Source organism: Arachis hypogaea, chromosome 15 (assembly GCF_003086295.3).
Source record: "Arachis hypogaea cultivar Tifrunner chromosome 15, arahy.Tifrunner.gnm2.J5K5, whole genome shotgun sequence".
NCBI classification, from domain to species: domain Eukaryota; kingdom Viridiplantae; phylum Streptophyta; class Magnoliopsida; order Fabales; family Fabaceae; genus Arachis; species Arachis hypogaea.
Genome location: NC_092050.1, coordinates 136,367,526 through 136,385,408, shown reverse-complemented (window position 1 = coordinate 136,385,408; position 17,883 = coordinate 136,367,526).

Below are 17,883 nucleotides of genomic sequence, written 5' to 3'. Positions count from 1 at the left end.
CTCCTGGTGCTGAACGCCTAGCCTGACGCTTAGCACCAGAGCACCCAAATCACTTCTTCTCCAGGGTGTTCTATTTTCCCTTTTGATTCTTCCTGTTCCTGTTTCAAACACTTTGCATGACCACAAACATAACTAAACTAAGGAAAACAATGAATAACAATCTTAACTAAATGAAAATTAAAATAAACATAAAATCAAAGGATACTAAGGATTGGGTTGCCTCCCAACAAGCACTTCTTAACGTCAATATCTTGACGTTCAGCTCTTGTTAAGGTGAGGGTTGATCATAGAGCTTTAACTCCTCACCTCTCACTATGAATTATTTTCTTGTGTTTTCACGGATTAACTCTACATGCTCAAGAGAGAGGATCCTGTTCACTATATGAGGCAACACTAGACTTCAAGTCGACACTACTTTCATTCATAGTGAGAAGTCTTCAGTGGGAATCTTCTTGTTTCTCCATCCTCTGGGTATCTTCTTCTTAGGAACTTCCTCCCTGGTGGATGATGCACAACTAACACCAAACTTAGGTTTGATGTCAGGAAAAATTATATTGATTCCCACCAAAGGAGGTTTGAGCTAGAAACTCTGTCTTACCTCATTAACGGCTTCTTGGAGACTTAAATAAGTGAACTCATTCTTCATGCAATTGCCTTCTTCACTGGAGTGTTGTATGGACCTAAAAACCTTGAAGATCAAATGCTCCTCATGCACCTTCAAAACAAATTCACCTTTTTCCATATCAATCAGAGCTCTCCCAGTGGCTAGGAATGGTCTTCTCAGGATTGTAGATGCGTGTTCATCCTCCCCCATGTCAAGAATTACAAAATCTACTGGGAGGAAGAACTTTCCCACTGTAACCAGAAAATTTTCCACTATTTGATGCGTGAGCATCTTATACTATTTTCTTATCATTTTCCAGTTGTTTTTAGTTAGATTTTATTTAGTTTTACTTGATTTTAGTGCAAAAATCCCCTTTCGATGCTACTTTGAGTTATTTTAGTATTTTTCTGGTTTCAGGTGAAATTTGGAGCAATTTGGTAGAGTTTGAAGCTAAAAAGAAAAAAGCTAGCAGCACCCTCCCTGGGAGCTAAACGCCCAACTGGCGTTTAGCACCAGCAAGGGACCTCAGGCTAGACGTTGATGCTCCCCTTGGGGTGTTAAACACCCAAATTGGCGTTTAACGCCAACAACAGTCCGAATCACCCTCTCTTTGGGCTTCCAAGTGGATTTAGCATTTATTAGTTCTATTTTATTTTCTTTTTGTAATTTTTATTTACAAATAATATCTTTTAGTTTTAGGATTTATTATTTTATTTTTTGATTCAAATTAGGTCAGTATAAAAGGGAAAATATCACTTGTATTAGGATCTTCTTCCTGTCCACACTTTTCAGAACCCTGCTTTCTCTATAAGTCATGAGCAGCTAAACCTCTTGGTTAAGGTTAGGAGCTCTGTTTATTTCTATGGATTGAAACTATTATTCTTCTATTTTAATTAATGTTTTGATTCAATTCTAAGGATTATTTTCGTTCTCAATCTTATGAATTTGGGTGGAATGGGAGTATGACCCTTATTCTACATGAGTTCTTGTGATTCTCGGGAGAGTTATCTCACTTGAACTACAGCTTGGAAACAAATTCCTCTTAAACTACTAATTATATGAACTAATTGGGATATGTGACATATAATCCTGTTAGCTTTGGATAATTAGGATTTTTGTGGCCATAAACTAGTTTTGAAACCCTCTAATCGGAATTAAGTGACCACGGGAATGGCGGTTAATGAAGGTTAGAGAAAACTAAATCACTAAGGGATTATGGTTTAATTTTTTACAGTTTGCCATGGAATGAATCATGCATTGTTAAAATAGTCGGTAAGAACTTTTAATCCGAAAAGATAGACATCTCCGAAGCCTTAACTGTTTTCTCATATTGTTTTTACACCAAACCCTTAATTGGTTTCTTTATTTTCTTATCTATTGCTTTATGCGCTTTCAATCATCAAAACCCTTTTTTGATTAGCCTAACTAAGTCCAACTAGACAACCATTGTTTGTTCAATCCGACAATCCTTGTGGGGTCGACCCTCATTCACCTGAGTTATTACTTGGATGACTCGGTGCACTTGCCAGTTAAGCTGTGTGAGTTCTCAATTCGCACACCACTATTCCATATGCATATTTCAGAGATTTATCTGACATTTGTAATGCTATCCTTATTGGTTGTGCCTCTTTGATTTGCAGTTTCTTCATCACAGACAAGAGCATTAAATTAATACTTGCACCTAAATCGCATAAAGGCTTTGTCAAAGGTCGTGCTCCCAATGGTACATGGAATCTGAAAGCTTCTTGGATCTGACATCTTTCTTGGCAATTTGCTATAGATTATGGCACTACATTCTTTGGTCAGGATCACTATCTCATCTCCCTTTAAAGTCTTCTTCTTAGAAAATAAATCCTTCATGAACTTGACATAGCGAGGCATTTGCTCCAAAACCTCAACAAAAGGAATATTGATTTGTAACTTTTTGAAGACTTCCAAGAACTTTAAAAACTGCTTATCCTTGGTCTCCTTTTGAAACTTCTGAAGATATGGCATCTTTGGCTTGTACTCAGGCGCCTTAGGTAGCCCTAGATATTTCTCAAGATCAACTAGAGAGGGATTATCCAGATGCCTTGGAGGGGCATGTGTTACATCATCCTCAGTTGTCTCTGGAGCTTCTTTTGCAACCGAACCTTCAGTACCTTGTGCTTTTTCACCAGTCATTGGTCCACTTACCAATGTGATAACCTTGCACTCCTCTCTTGGATTTGGAATTATGTTACTAGAAAAGTTATTGGTGGTCTTCTGATCAATTTCAGCAACCTTTGTGGCTATTTGGCCCATCTAAACCTCCAAGTTCCTGAGTGAAGTCCTGGTTTCCTGCATGAAACTCAAAGTACTCTTTGAGAGCTCTGCAACAATAGATTCTAAATCAAAGGACTTCTAAGAATTAGATGGTGGGTTATAATTGTTGGAACCACTCTGATTGAAACTGTTCTGATGGCCCTGATTGTTATTGAAATGCCGGTTCCTCTGTGGTTGATTTCTCCATCCAAAATTTAGGTGATTCCTCCATCCCGAATTGTATGTCTTGGAGAAAGGATCATTATTGGGGGGTCTAGAGGGGTTACCCACGTAGTTAACCTATTCAGAGGAAAATTGATCATAATCATAAGGCTCACCTTGAGGGAATCCACCACTCATATCATAGGAAGTATCTTGGGTATTAATATCTGAAACTTGTAATCTACCCAAGTGTTGAGTGATGGCGCTTATTTGTTGAGACATAGCCTTGTTCTGAGCGAGAATTGTATCCAAAGTATCCAGTTTCATGACTCCTTTCTTCACAGATGTTCTCTCAAAAGGATACAAGTATTGGTTGTTGACAACCATTTCAATCAACTCATTAGCCTCTTCAGGAGTCTTCTTCATGTGAAGGGATCCGTTTGCAGAGTTATCTAGAGACATCTTGGCAGTCTCAGAGACTCCATCATAGAAGATCTGTAACTGAATCTAGTCTAAGAATATATCAGGAGGACATTTCCTGAGTATCAACTTGTACCTCTCCCAGGCTTCATAGAGAGACTCAGTCTCTCTTTGCCTGAAAGTCTAAATATCCATCCTCAGCTTAGTCAGCTTCTGAGGTTAAAAGAACTTGGTCAAGAACCTATTAACCACCTTATCCCAAGTATCCAAGCTTTCCTTGGGTTGTGTGTCAAGCCACTACTTAGTTCTGTCCTGTATAGCAAATGGGAAGAGAAGCAACTTATAGACATCAAGATAAACCCCATTAGTCTTTACAGTGTCACAAATCTGCAGGAAATTTGAGATTAACAAGTTTGGGTCTTTCTGCAGGAGTCTGTGAAACTAGAAATTTTGTTGTACTAGAGAAATCAACTGAGACTTTAGCTCAAAGTTGTTAGCAGCCACACGGGGTACAACAATGCTATTCCCATAGAAATCAGGGCTAGGAGCAGTGTATGAGCCAAGTGTTTTCCTACGTTGCTCAGGCACATTAGGAGGATTAACAATAATGGACTCTTCAACTTCCTTCTCAAGGTTGTCCCTGAAGTTCTCAGCAGCTTTATAAGCTCTAGCCTGCTGTAAACGCCTTTCAAGGTCCTCTCAATCTCAGGATCAAAGTCAAGAAGAGGTTCTTTGTTCCTGTTCCTACTCATAAACAAACAGAAAATAAGAAAAGGTGGGATTCTCTACGTCAGAGTGAAGAGAATTCCCGGTGAGGTAACATGAGTAAAAGAAATAAAACAAAATAACTGAATAAATGATGAGCGGATAATTCATACGCTTTTTGGCATTGTTTTTACATAGTTTTTAGTATAATTTAGTTAGTTTTTAGTATATTTTTATTAGTTTTTAAATAAAAATTATATTTCTGGACTTTACTATGAGTTTGTGTCTTTTTCTATGATTTCAGGTATTTTCTGGCTGAAATTGAGGGACTTGAGCAAAAATCAGATTCAGAGGTTGAGGAAGGACTACAGATGCTGTTGGATTCTGACCTCCTTGCACTCAAAGTAGATTTTCTGGAGCTACAGAACTCCAAATGGCGCGCTCTCAATTGCGTTGGAAAGTAGACATCCAGGGCTTTCCAGCAATATATAATAGTCCATACTTTGCTCGAGTTTAGACGATGCAAACTGGCGTTCAACGCCAGCTCCATGTTGCATTCTGGAGTTAAACGCCAGAAATAGGTTGCAAAGTGGAGTTAAACGCCAGAAACAGGTTCCAAACTGGCGTTCAACTCCAAGAGAAGCCTCTACACGTGTAAAGCTCAATGCTCAGCCCAAGCACACACCAAGTGGGCCCCAGAAGTAGATTTCTGCATCATTTACTCATTTCTGTAAACCCTAGTAACTAGTTTAGTATAAATAGAACTTTTTACTATTGTATTTACATCTTTTGTTCATCTTGGGACGTTTAGTTCTTAGATCATGGGGGCTGGCCATTCGGCCATGCCTGGACCTTGTTCTTATGTATTTTCAACGGTAGAGTTTCTACACACCATAGATTAAGGTGTGGAGCTCTACTGTTTCTCATGAATTAATGCAAAGTACTATTGTTTTTCTATTCAATTCAAGCTTATTCCTATTCTAAGATATTCATTCGCACCCAAGAACATGATGAATGTGATGATTATGTGACGCTCATCACCATTCTCACCTATGAACGCGTGCCTGACAACCACTTCCATTCTACATGAAGATGAGATAGAATGAGTATCTCTTAGATATCTAATACAGGGGACCGAGTCTGAGATATTAGAGTCTTCGTGGTATAAGTTAGAACCCATGGACAGCCATTCCTGAGATTCGGAAAGCCTAAACCTTGTCTGTGGTATTCCGAGTAGGATCTGGGAAGGGATGGCTGTGACGAGCTTCAAACTCGCGAGTGCTGGGCGTAGTGACAGACACAAAAGGATAATAAATCCTATTCTAGTATGATCGAGAACCGACAGATGATTAGCCATGCAGTGACAGCGCATTGGACCATTTTCACAGAAAGGATGGGATGTAGCCATTGACAATGGTGATGCTCTACATACAACTTGCCATGGAAGGGAGTAGGATTGATTGGATGAAGACAGCAGGAAAGCAGAGGTTCAGGAGGAACGAAAGCATCTCTATACGCTTATCTGAAATTCTCACCAATGAATTACATAAGTATCTCTATCCTATTTATATTTTAATTATATTTTAATTATCAATTTACCATAACCATTTGAATCCGTCTGACTGAGATTTACAAGGTGACCATAGCTTGCTTCAAGCCAACAATCTCCGTGGGATCGACCCTTACTCACGTAAGGTTTATTACTTGGACGACCCAGTGCACTTGCTGGTTAGTTGTGCGAAGTTGTGACAAAGTGTGATTCACGTTTGAGAGCACTAAGTCTTTGGCGCCATTGTTGATGATCGCAATTTCGTGCACCAATAAATTAAACAAAAATTTTGAACAACGAATAGGCAAAATGGAACACAAAATTCGAAATTAATAAGGAAAATAACCAGGAAAAAAAATAAAATAACTAAGGGGACACCAAACTTAATTTCAAAAATTAAGAGAAAAATTTTAAACAACTTAAGACTTAATTTTTGAAAATTGAAGAACAAGAATAAATAAAAAAAATTAAAATTAAGAACGCCTAATCTAAGCAATGAAACAAAGGGTAGTTGTCAATCACAGTCTATTCCTGGCAACGGCGCCAAAAACTTGGTGCGGAATTCAAAACCACAAACTAACTGATAAGTGCACCGGGTCGTACCAAGTAATATCTCAGGTGAGTGAGGGTCGATCCCACAAGGATTGATGGACCAAGCAACAATAATTGAATGATTCACTTAGATAGACAAACAGAAAATGGTATTTTGAGATTCAAAAGCATTAATTAGTAAATCAGGGCTTTAGAAAATGAACAGTAAAGTTAGTCTGAGAAGTATGTGAGAGAACAGTTAAGGCTTCAAAGATGTTTATTCTTCCAATTTATGTTTCTTACCAACTACTTTAATCATGTAAGATTCAATTCATGGCAAACTGTAATTGACTAAACCATAATTCCTTAGTAATTTACTCTCCTTTAACCTAATCAACCGCCAATTCCATGGTCACTTAATATAGATTAGAGGGTTAGGTTCAATTCTAGTTTATTAGTCACAAAAATCCTAATTAGCCAAATATAAGAGGATTATATGTCATGTATCCCGTTATGTCCAAGCAATTAGTGATTTAGGAGAAATTACTTTCAAGCTTTTGTCCAAGTAAATTACTTTTCCATGATTTAACAAGAACTCAAGTAGAACACGGGTTATCTTCCAATATACCCTAATCCCTAAGATGAAGATCCCTAAGATGAAGAACGAAAGTAATTCCTTGAATTCAAATCAATACATTAATTAAAAGTAGAATAACAATAGTATTAATCCATGAAAATAAGCAGAGCTCCTAACCTTAACCAAGGAGGTTTAGTTGCTCATGACTCAGAGAAAAGCTAGAGTTCAAAAGTGTGTGAAAACTAAAATCAGGTTCCTAGAGAAGAGAGAGAGCCTGAAGAGATAAATCTTCTTTCTTTTATATCTAACCTAATTTAATTTGAAAATAAAATAAAATGATAACTATTAAAGCCCAAAAAATTGTGTTTAGGAATGAAAATAACTAAAACAAAATAAAATAAAATAAAAGCCAAATCTATTAAAGAAACTCCTTTGATTGAAGTTGGATCCGCGTTACTGGCGCTAAATGCCAGAATCGACGTTTATTACCCCAGGTGGCAGAAAGCTTCCAAACGTTGCTGTCTTTCTGGCGTTAAATGCCAGGTTCGGCGTTTAGCAGCCCACGAGGTAATGAGCTTGCACACGTTACGAGGCACCTGGTGCTAAACGCCCAGGTTAAGGTTTAACGCCAGCTTAACAGAATGGCTGCATGCTTTTCAAAGCTCTTGGGCGCTAAATGCTTGATGCGGCGTTTAGCGCCAACTCAACAGAATCAAAATTCTTCTCTTTTCTTCTGCATAAACTCTGTCAAACTGATCCAAACTGTACTTAAAATAATCAAAGCAATAGAACGACTCAAAGTAGCATCCAAATAGACTTCAAATACTGAAATTTTTTTTCACTTTTATCGTACAATTGTGAGGCATCCAATTTCCAAACCAACTTTAGAATAGTTACTTGATTATGGAGATTTTATCATAAACGCTGCAATAATAATATAGTAAAATTGTCCTTATTTTAAGAGGAATGAATGTATGTAGCTATAAATTATTTTTGATGTATGTCTTACATTTGTATTTGTGACTATAGCTACCACTTTAATCATCTATTTAATTATAAACTTGCCAATAGCAATTGCATTGTTGTCTTCATGTGGCTGCCATATTAAACAAATGGGTAATGATCTATAAATTTATTTTTAGATAAAGTTAGTATTGAACTTTTCTTGTTCTATGAGAATATTGATATTAGTGTCTTACAATAGTTACTATTTTTTTCAAGTTCTTTATTCTTCTATTCGAAAAGAAACTAGAAGCATAACCAATATAAGATAATATAAAAAAAAAGAAAGCAGTGTATTAGTAATATTGATTAATGATAATAAATTAGATAAGATTTAGATTTTATGCTTTAATTTATTTGTTTGAACTAGTAATATTAATTTTTGACAACAAATTAGAGAAGATTTTTATTTTATGATCTAATTTATTTCTTTTAGAATTATTTTATGAAAATTTTAGACAATGTTAAAGGAAAAAATTCTAATAATTTACTAATTAATTTTCTTCTTATAATACCTTGTGTTTATTATGATTTATCTTTAATATTTTGTGCATTTGAATTAATATTAGTAATACCTTTCAATATTATATATAAAAATGAATTATTACATATTAAAATGTGAAAATAATAAATAGTTACTATAGTTATAAATGTTACTAAAGATCTATTGTAATATTTTTTATTGTTAACAAAAAAGATATTTTGTAATATTTTTTCAATGCTAGCAAAGAAGATAAATTGTAACATTTATTAGAGTATTGCTATAAAAGATCTATCGTAATATTTTTTAAAGTGTTACTATAAACACTTATTGTAATTTTTTTAAGTGTTAAAAAAAATATCTATCGTAATATTTTTCTAAGTGTTACAAAAAAATATCTATTATAACATTTCTCTAAGTGTTATCATGAATGATCTATTGTAATATTTTTCATAATATTATTATAGAATATCTTTTGTAATATTTTTACTAAATGTTATTGAATCTTTAGAAGAATATTAGTAAAATTTTTTAGTAATATAGAGTATATTTAATATTTGTTAAAATGTTACTAATATACATATGTAATATTTTAATATGATTTGATAATATTTTTTAAATGTTAGTAAAAGTCAAGTATATAATAGTATAGTGGCGACCTTGGAGGTGAAAATTAAAATGGAGGTTAGTTACACTGTAATAAATACCATGTTGATATTGGGATTTTAGATAGTAGAAGAGAAGAACATAAACTATAAATAATTAGAAAACAATAATAATACACACTAAAATAAATTACTAAAATCAGCTATTATGTAATTGTATATAAATATACTATAATTTAACATATTTTTAGTGTATATTTCATATTGTAGTGTTTTACAAGATTACAACATCCTTTATTTGTGATTATTATAGTAAAATCCGAATCCTATAACGAAGTATAGTCAAGTAATAAATAAAAGATCAAACTATCCTAGTTAGGAGATATTATTTGATCTGGCAAGACATAATAGGATATATTATCTTTATTTCTAACAAATTAAAGAGTATACATGTAATCTTCAGAAACTTATGGTAGCTGTGCATATCCGAAACCTGAACCCAACATTGACCCAAAACATATATCAGGACACTTAAGTATTTGTTCTGATTTCTTACCATTTAATCTTTTACACTTCATTTATGAGAGACTAAATGATAAAATATTAGAAAAAATATTATCAAATAAAAAATTAATTATTTCATATGTAAGGGCTCTTATTTTGTTTGCCCTCTTCTTAATCTTGATGAACCCAAGGCATCATCCCTAAAGCTCTAGACCAAACCTAATTATCTTTAACCCACTCATGATGAGTTAAACGAAACTAACCTTGTTGGAATTAATAACAAGGTTTCACAAGGCAAAATTCTCTGAAAGAGAGAGAACAATGCATAGGTTCGATCCTAGCATTTGGGATAACATGGCATTTCAATGCACCCAATTTAGTGGGTGCGTTAGAAATGTCACCAAGATTGTGCCACCAGTAGAATGCTTTGGTACATTATTGAATTGATTTCTCACATCTTCAGATGAACATATGTGTGTTCATCTTTATCATCATCATCGACCATATTTTTTTTCAAGATCTAAGATTTTTTCTTTTGAAGGGATTTGATAACTTGTATGAAATTTGATGTAAGCATATGGTTTATATAGATGCAGTTAGCGTACTAACGATAAGGTTAAGGGAAAAGGAAATAAATTTTAGGGGTTGACAAAAAAAAATTACATATTCTAATATTTGGAAATTTATAAAAGCTTAAGATTTTGTAGGATTTTATATTCTATATATGTTTTAAACATTTATGATAGGGAATCAGATATTCATCTCATTTTGAAATTCGTTTTCTTTAATTAAATTCATTGTGAACATTTGAAAATAAAATCCCATCAGTTTTGATTAAATTTGAAAGAAATACTCTATAACCAAGTTAATTATCTATCTAAATCCAACCAAATTGGTATAACCTATTTAACATCCACGCGCCACTATATATAACTGCCTTTTGACGTAAACGGCTTCTTTCTTTGCGGGTTTTATTTTTTCCAGTTTTTCTGTATTTTTTGTGTTTCTTACGATTATGTTTAATGTTGTTTAATCTGAATTGAAGATTGAGATCATTTTTTTTTAAATTAAGCAGTGAAATTAGATTTGAACAATTTTTTTATTTTCGAAAACAATGAATAATTCAAGTTCAGATCAGTTAAACCAAGACAAATTGAATCACTCTTCTGAATTGAATCAAATCGATAAAGTTTGATTCGTTCCTATTAATGTAGTTCGTTATTAATTGATGCTTGTGTAGTTATTTTCTCTACAAGTTGAATTATTTCATTTTTCTTTGTGAAAATCAATTTTCATGGTTGAGGGTTTTGAATTTGAATGGAATGTAGGAGTTTTGAATTATTTTTTCGATGAATCTATTTATGTTAATTTTAATGATAGTTTCGGTGCATTTTAAAACATAATTTGGAATAATCTAGAACTATTTTCGATGTTATACTTATAAGTTTTCAATGATTTTTCAGTTTCTATGTGATATTAATGAGCATTTTGTACCAAAGGTTAGGATGAATTTTAACACACTTGAAGAAGCCTAAAAATTTAACAAAAATTATTCTAAACTTGCAGAATTTTCTACTAAAATAAGGAACACAAATCGGAAAGAAAATAAAATTAAGAACCAATTGATTATATGTAATAGAGAGGAGAAATGGAAATCGAACATATCTCCAACTCAAAAGACAAATCCCTCAACTGGATTAAATTATCATTCACATTCTTATTATCCAAATCAAACCGAAACGCTTAAATAAGATAAGCAGTTAAGTATGTTTGTACGTCATACAGTTGGGAATAATGATAAAGTTGGAATTACACCAAGTATGACATATTAATCATTTGTCGTAGCATCAGGGGGTCATTGTGAATTAAGTTTTATCGAAAAAGATGTGAGAAATTACATTACGAAGGAAGTTCATACTGTTTCTGAACTAGATGATGCCAAAAAATTTGGGAAATACTTATTAAGAATGGAAGAGAAGAACCAGAACTTCTTTTATGATCTTGAAATTGAGGTTGATCATTCAATTAAAAATACTTTTCGGGCTGATGCAAGAAGCAGGATTGCTTGTTATTATTTTGGAGATGTAGTTTCATTCGATATCACTTACAATACAAACAGGTACTTTTCTATTCTGGTTTCTGTGCTTTGTGAAACAAGCTTCGGTGCATATTAGATTCTTTTTTTGGTGCTTATTTGATTATGTTTATGCATTTTAGACTTCGGGTATAATTTGGGTTTTGGTTCCTTTGTTGGTGTGAATCACCATGGTTATTTTATATTTTTTGGATGTGTTTTGATGAAAAATGAGGATATTCAATCGTTCAAATGGTTATTTAAATGTTGGCTTTGTTGCAAAGGAGGAAAGGCTCTAAAAGGCATTCTTATCGATCAATGTGCATCGATGCAAAGGGCTATTGAGACTTGTATGCCAACAACAATTTATAGGTAGTATATTTGGCATATTATGAAGAAGATTCAACATAAATTAAAGCGCTACAAAAGACATGAAAAAATTGAACAATATATGAGTCATGTTGTTTGGAACTCTTTTACAAAAGATGCATTTAATGAAAATTGGAATGATTTTCTTATAAAGTATGGTGTTGGAGACAATAAGTGGCTTTCAAGTAATGATCGCTTTATTAGATTTAATTGATGTTATTAGAGTGTTTGGATATTTATGTGTTTTGCTTCTATAATAACAATGCAAACATGTATACATTTTGGTGAATTTGGTTTCTGATTTACCTATTCTATTTCTTTTGTAGAGTTTTTTGAAGATTGTCCTTTATGGATCTTAGTTTATCTTGATCACCACTTTTGAGTTAGGACAATGAGAAACACACAAAAGAGTGAGAGCATGTATGCTTTTTTTTAACAAGTTTATTACACGCGGTAGCTCATTGATCCAATTTGTGAAACAATGTGATGATTGCCAAGGAAGAAGATAGCGAAAAGAGAGAGAATCTAATGTTACAGATTTTCATACTGTTATACCTTGTGTAACAAATCATCAATAAAAGCTCAATTTTAACATGTGTATACTCATGAGAAGTTCAGAAAAGTTCAAGCACAATTTAGAGGAAAAGTGAATTGTATCACAAGGTCAAGGGAGTCCGCTCTAGGTTTTACAACATATGAAGTTGTAGAACAGGTTTCAAACTCAACATTCAATAAGTTTGTGGTCACATATGATGCGATATCATGTGAAGTAAAATGCCAATGCTTATAATTTGAATCTAGAGGGATATTATGCTGTCATTCCCTGGGTGAGTCAAGCTTTAAGCGAGTACATAAAGTGTCACCAATATATATATTAGAACAATGGAGTAAGAATGTAAAGAAGAGGCACACACAGATCAAGAGCAGCCATAATGAACTTTTATTGGAGCCAAGATGTAAAAGATTTGATGATTTGGTATTTTGGTAACACAATATTTGTTAATTTACATCAGAATTTGAGTTGACTGCAATTCTGCACTATGGTGATGATAAATCGCATGAAGATGCTTTCTTGGATGATATTAATAACCTTCAAAGCCAACCTCATGTGAGAACAAGAGGACGTCCAAAAAATAGATTGGCATCAAATACTGAAAAATAGATTGCAAAGGCATTAAAAAAAAGGCTCTAAGTGAGGCAAAATTAATATGCTTTAAATATGTAAAATTATCTTTGTGCATGTTAATACTAGTGCTAAATATGATTTACATTTTGCAATTGAACCTTTTAGATGGTAGATCAATGATGCAGTCAAATTCAAGCCTTTATCATGGACAAATTATGAATTATCAATTCAGATATTCAAGGCAATAAAATAGCTTTTTTGGTGTTTTTTTGTAAGCATTTCGGTGCAATTCAGTTAATATTTTTCTTTTTTAATGAAAATGAGGTTTACTTTTTGAATTGTGTTGCATTGTGTTATTGAATACTAACTATTGGTTTCCAAATTAATTTCTACAATTGTGTGATGGTAAATAGTTTCAGGTGTGAATGTGAACAAATTTCGGTGCAGGTGTTGTTTCTTCAATATATTCAATCTAATAAGTGTGAATCTAGATTCATTCAAATTAATAGGATTGCAATATAGTACAAACATATTCATTGAAGTTTAATATGACAAAGGAATTTATTAAAAGCTTTGGAATGAATATTTACAAAGAGGCAAAGAATGTGTTTGTTTTAACTAAACAATGCATAGACAATTCAATACTAAACCAAGTGTAGAAATTCTTAAAAGTTTACGATATGAATCCTATTGACTTTCTATATCTCTTGATGAAAAACCTATAAAAAGGACTTGATATTGCAGCGGATGTCTTCGAGAGTCTTATGGCTTCAGATTCTGCAATAGCTTTATCTTTCAATCGATTTATTTCGACAAAGAGAACAAATAAAGCATATTCATGTCTGAAAAGCTCAACTTATTCCTACAATTGAAAAAAAAATATTAATTTAACACTCTACCACACAAAACCTTATGATGCAGTCATAAGTTAGAGGTGACGAGGCATTACGACATCTAAAACTTAAAAGTACGTACATAGTATTTGAAAAATAGTGATATATCTAGGAGCCTATGAAGAAAAAAATGACAGAACTAATAATCGCATCACACTCAAAATGTTGAAGATATAAAGCGTCGATATATAGAAAATAGGAGAGATGGATATATATATATATATAGAGAGACACACACACACACATAGGATTCCAAAAGAAATACATAGCAACAACTAGCCTCGACTTGCGAAGACAAGGCTGATTAAAAGGTATAATACAACCCAGAAATAAACAAAATACAACTTGTTTCTCCATAAACCAACCTCTAAGAGAGATATATAAGTATGTGTTAAAAAGTGGAGAATGTAAATACACTAAGTACAGAATAAATTTTCAAAAAAAAAAAAACTATTTTCGCTTTCCACCGAGAGTTTGGCATGCTTAACGAGGTGCGTCATGTCCTATATCTGAAAACAACAAAATCCAACAATGGATGAGAACTTGAAGGTTTCCAGTAGGATAATAATTCCAAATAGAGACAAGGTAAAAAGATATGAATCCGCTAGGTAATCCTAAACTCCAATCAACGCAAGGTTCAAGTCTAGGGTTCTACTATTCCAGTAACACCCTACCACATATGGTCTTACGCTGCAGTTGTAAGTCAAAGGTGGTGAGGCATTACGACCTCTAAAAATAAAATACATATGTATAGATAGAAGAAATATAATATAGCTTGAAGATTGTGAAGAAAGATGATAGAACAATAATCGCATCGAACATGAAACTCTAATAATATACAAAATAACAGAAATATATGTGTGTGTGTGTGTGTGTTTGTGTGTGTGTGTGTGTGTGTGTGTGTGTGTGTGTGTGTGTGTGTGTGTGTATGTGTGTGTGTGTACGTGTGTGTGATTAAAAAGGAGATACATAACAAATACTAGTCTCGACCTGCGAAGATAAGGCCGGTTAGAAAGTATAATACAAATAAGCAGTAAACAAAATACAAAACTATTTCTCCATAAATCAACCTCTAAAAGAGATACACAAATAGCATATGCAAAAGTGGAGAATATAAGATCTAAAGCTCAAAATACAAAGTGTATAGGAGTCTTTACGCTCCTAAGGAGTCCGGCATACTCAACGAGGTGTATCACATCCTGCATTTGAAAGCAAAATCCGACAACGGGTGAGAATCCGAAGGTTTCCAATAGGGTAATAATTCTAAATAGAGACTATATAAAAAGATACGAACCCGCTAGGCAATTCTAAACTCCAATCATCACAAAGTTCAAGCCTAGGGTCCTTTCTAAACCAAACAGGAAATACTATAAAAGATACTTTGAGTTTATCCTTTACTTGTCTCTTCATTAATGAAGTTCCTTAAAACAATAATAATTCTCTTGCAGTTACTGCCTAAGAATTTTAAGTCAAACAATTTATTCATCGGCCTTAAATTGACACCTCCATAATCTCTTTCCTACCTGTTAATAATCTCAATTCTCTAATGATTATTAACTCGCCAAACTTGGCTACGATTCATGTAACACCCTACCATACAAAGTCTTATGCTTAAGTCATAATTCAGAGATGGCAAGGTATTACGACCTCTAAAACAAAAATTTAGTACGTATAGTAGTATGAACAATTGATTATAACTAGGAGCCTTTGCAGAAAAAAGGGGGTAAACAAAAACCGTAACTCGAACGCGCAACACTCCGATCGATAACGTAACGAACCGGGATAAGCTAACGCGAGATCATATATATAAAGAGTGTCAAAAACAAGAATATCAAGACTCAAAATCCGGCTGCGAAGAGAACCGGTCCGAGCATAGCAATATATACATATGATAAAATAAGGAAACCCCAAAGGAAACCCAAAGGGACACAAATACAGAAAACCTATTCTCCAAAAATCCCCTCTAGAAGGAGTCATCACAGTTTGTATTATTTAATGGAGATAAAAGTATCTAAACAAGATATATAAACCAAAACAGAGTCCCGAGAACAAAGGATCTTCGCTAATCCAGAAGTCTCCAGCATGCTTCAGCGAGAAACCTCACGTCCTGCATCTGAAAACCACAAAATCCGCATGGGTGAGAACCAGAGGTCCCCAGCACGGTAACAGCTTCCACATATATAATACATAATAATAGAGGAAAGCCGAAGGCAATCCTAGAACTTCCTCCAGATAATATCAAAGCTTATAAACAAGCTAAACCATAAGTGGCAACTGACTAAAGATTCTTCAATCTAACTAATACTTCCCTTTCCAATCCCTTCAGACCTCCCAACCACCAGCAGGAGTATAATATAGCAAACACAGTTATATCATACAAGAGATGTACAAATAGGAACAAATAAGACAATTAGACAGATAGCAAGTAATATGCAGTCAAATAGGCAATCTCAAACAATTCATGTAATATGCTTATGATGCATGCCTGTCCCTAGTGGCTGATGATATCATCTGTCGGTTATAGAGCCAACCCGACAAGTCCTGGTAGCTAACCATTGGACTGTCCCTCTGTCGTGCATCCCCAACTCGAGTTATACTCATCATAAACTTGATCATAAACATGATCCATATCCATCACCCTCACTGGTGAATATTTATCCATCACCATCACTGGTGAATATTTATGGGGGCGAGCTCATCCGGGCCTTTCACAGTGCCCGGCCACACTTACGACATTGGGTTAACAGAGCTTCGAGTCTCAACCTGGAGCACATGGTGGCTAGCCATTGCTATTACCCAGGGAAACCCTCATCTCCGATGGTGGAAGTGCAAACATTCACAATTCAATCAACAGCATATATGCATTTATACTTGGCCATAAACATGGCTCCGCCGTAACACGGCAATAATCTAGCCATCCGGCTCACGGTTAAATCCATAACCAGCCAATTCATTAACAATTACGGCCCTTCGGCCCATGGCACAACAAGCACTTCCACCGCCATCCTCCGCATCTCACATAATCATCTTTGATCCTCAATGATCATTCATTTTTCCCCTTGCTTCATTCGCAAGTTACCACATTCACTAGCCCTTTTTCCTCATGCTAGGCATATCACAATGATTTAAGATATAAGTGGTGAGATCGGAGGCTTAGAAGTATGAAATTTGGCTTTTAAAACTCAAAAATCAACTTTGGGATGAAAACAGGTCCACGCGTACGCGCACTCCACGCGCACGCGTGGATGGCCTTAAAACTTCATCGACGCGCAAGCGTCATACGCGCGAACGCGTGGATTGAAAATTAGCCAAACGACGCGCACGCGTCAGCCATGCGTACGCGTGGGTACTCTTGCGCCCCAAGCACAAAACTGGCACAACTCTGGCATAACTCTCTGGAAAATGGCTGGGCATTGGGTGCAGCACATTCGGCGCGCCCGCGCACATCACGCGCACGCGTGGATGGCGCTTCCTGGAAGAACGGCGCGTACGCGCCAAGTGCGCCTACGCGCGGGGGGTCATTCTGCTAAAAATTTTCTAAGTTAAAAACTGCAGAATTCACAGATTCAACCCCCAATCTTCCGACGGACATAACTTACTCATTTTAAATCGTTTTTCACCCGTTCTTCGAACGGCATGGACATCCCGGATCCAATTTCATTTCTAAACCAATTTGGCACAAATCAGAGATCCGTAGTCCAAGTTATGTCCCATCAAAGTATGCCCAAAAACCATGTTTTCATACAAAACCACAAAGTGCCATTTTCAAAACAAGCCACTTTCAACTCTTTTCAAAATCAATCAAAACATGCCAATTTCAACCCTTCTCTTTGAAATCATTCAAAATGTACCAAAATCAACAACAAGCCATCCTCAACTCACATATTGATATTTTACCAAAATTTCCAAAACCACATCCAACCATTTTAACACTTCTCAATCAAACGGCTAAAGGACAAACACAATATCATGTCATACATCCTTCCTCATCCCAATTT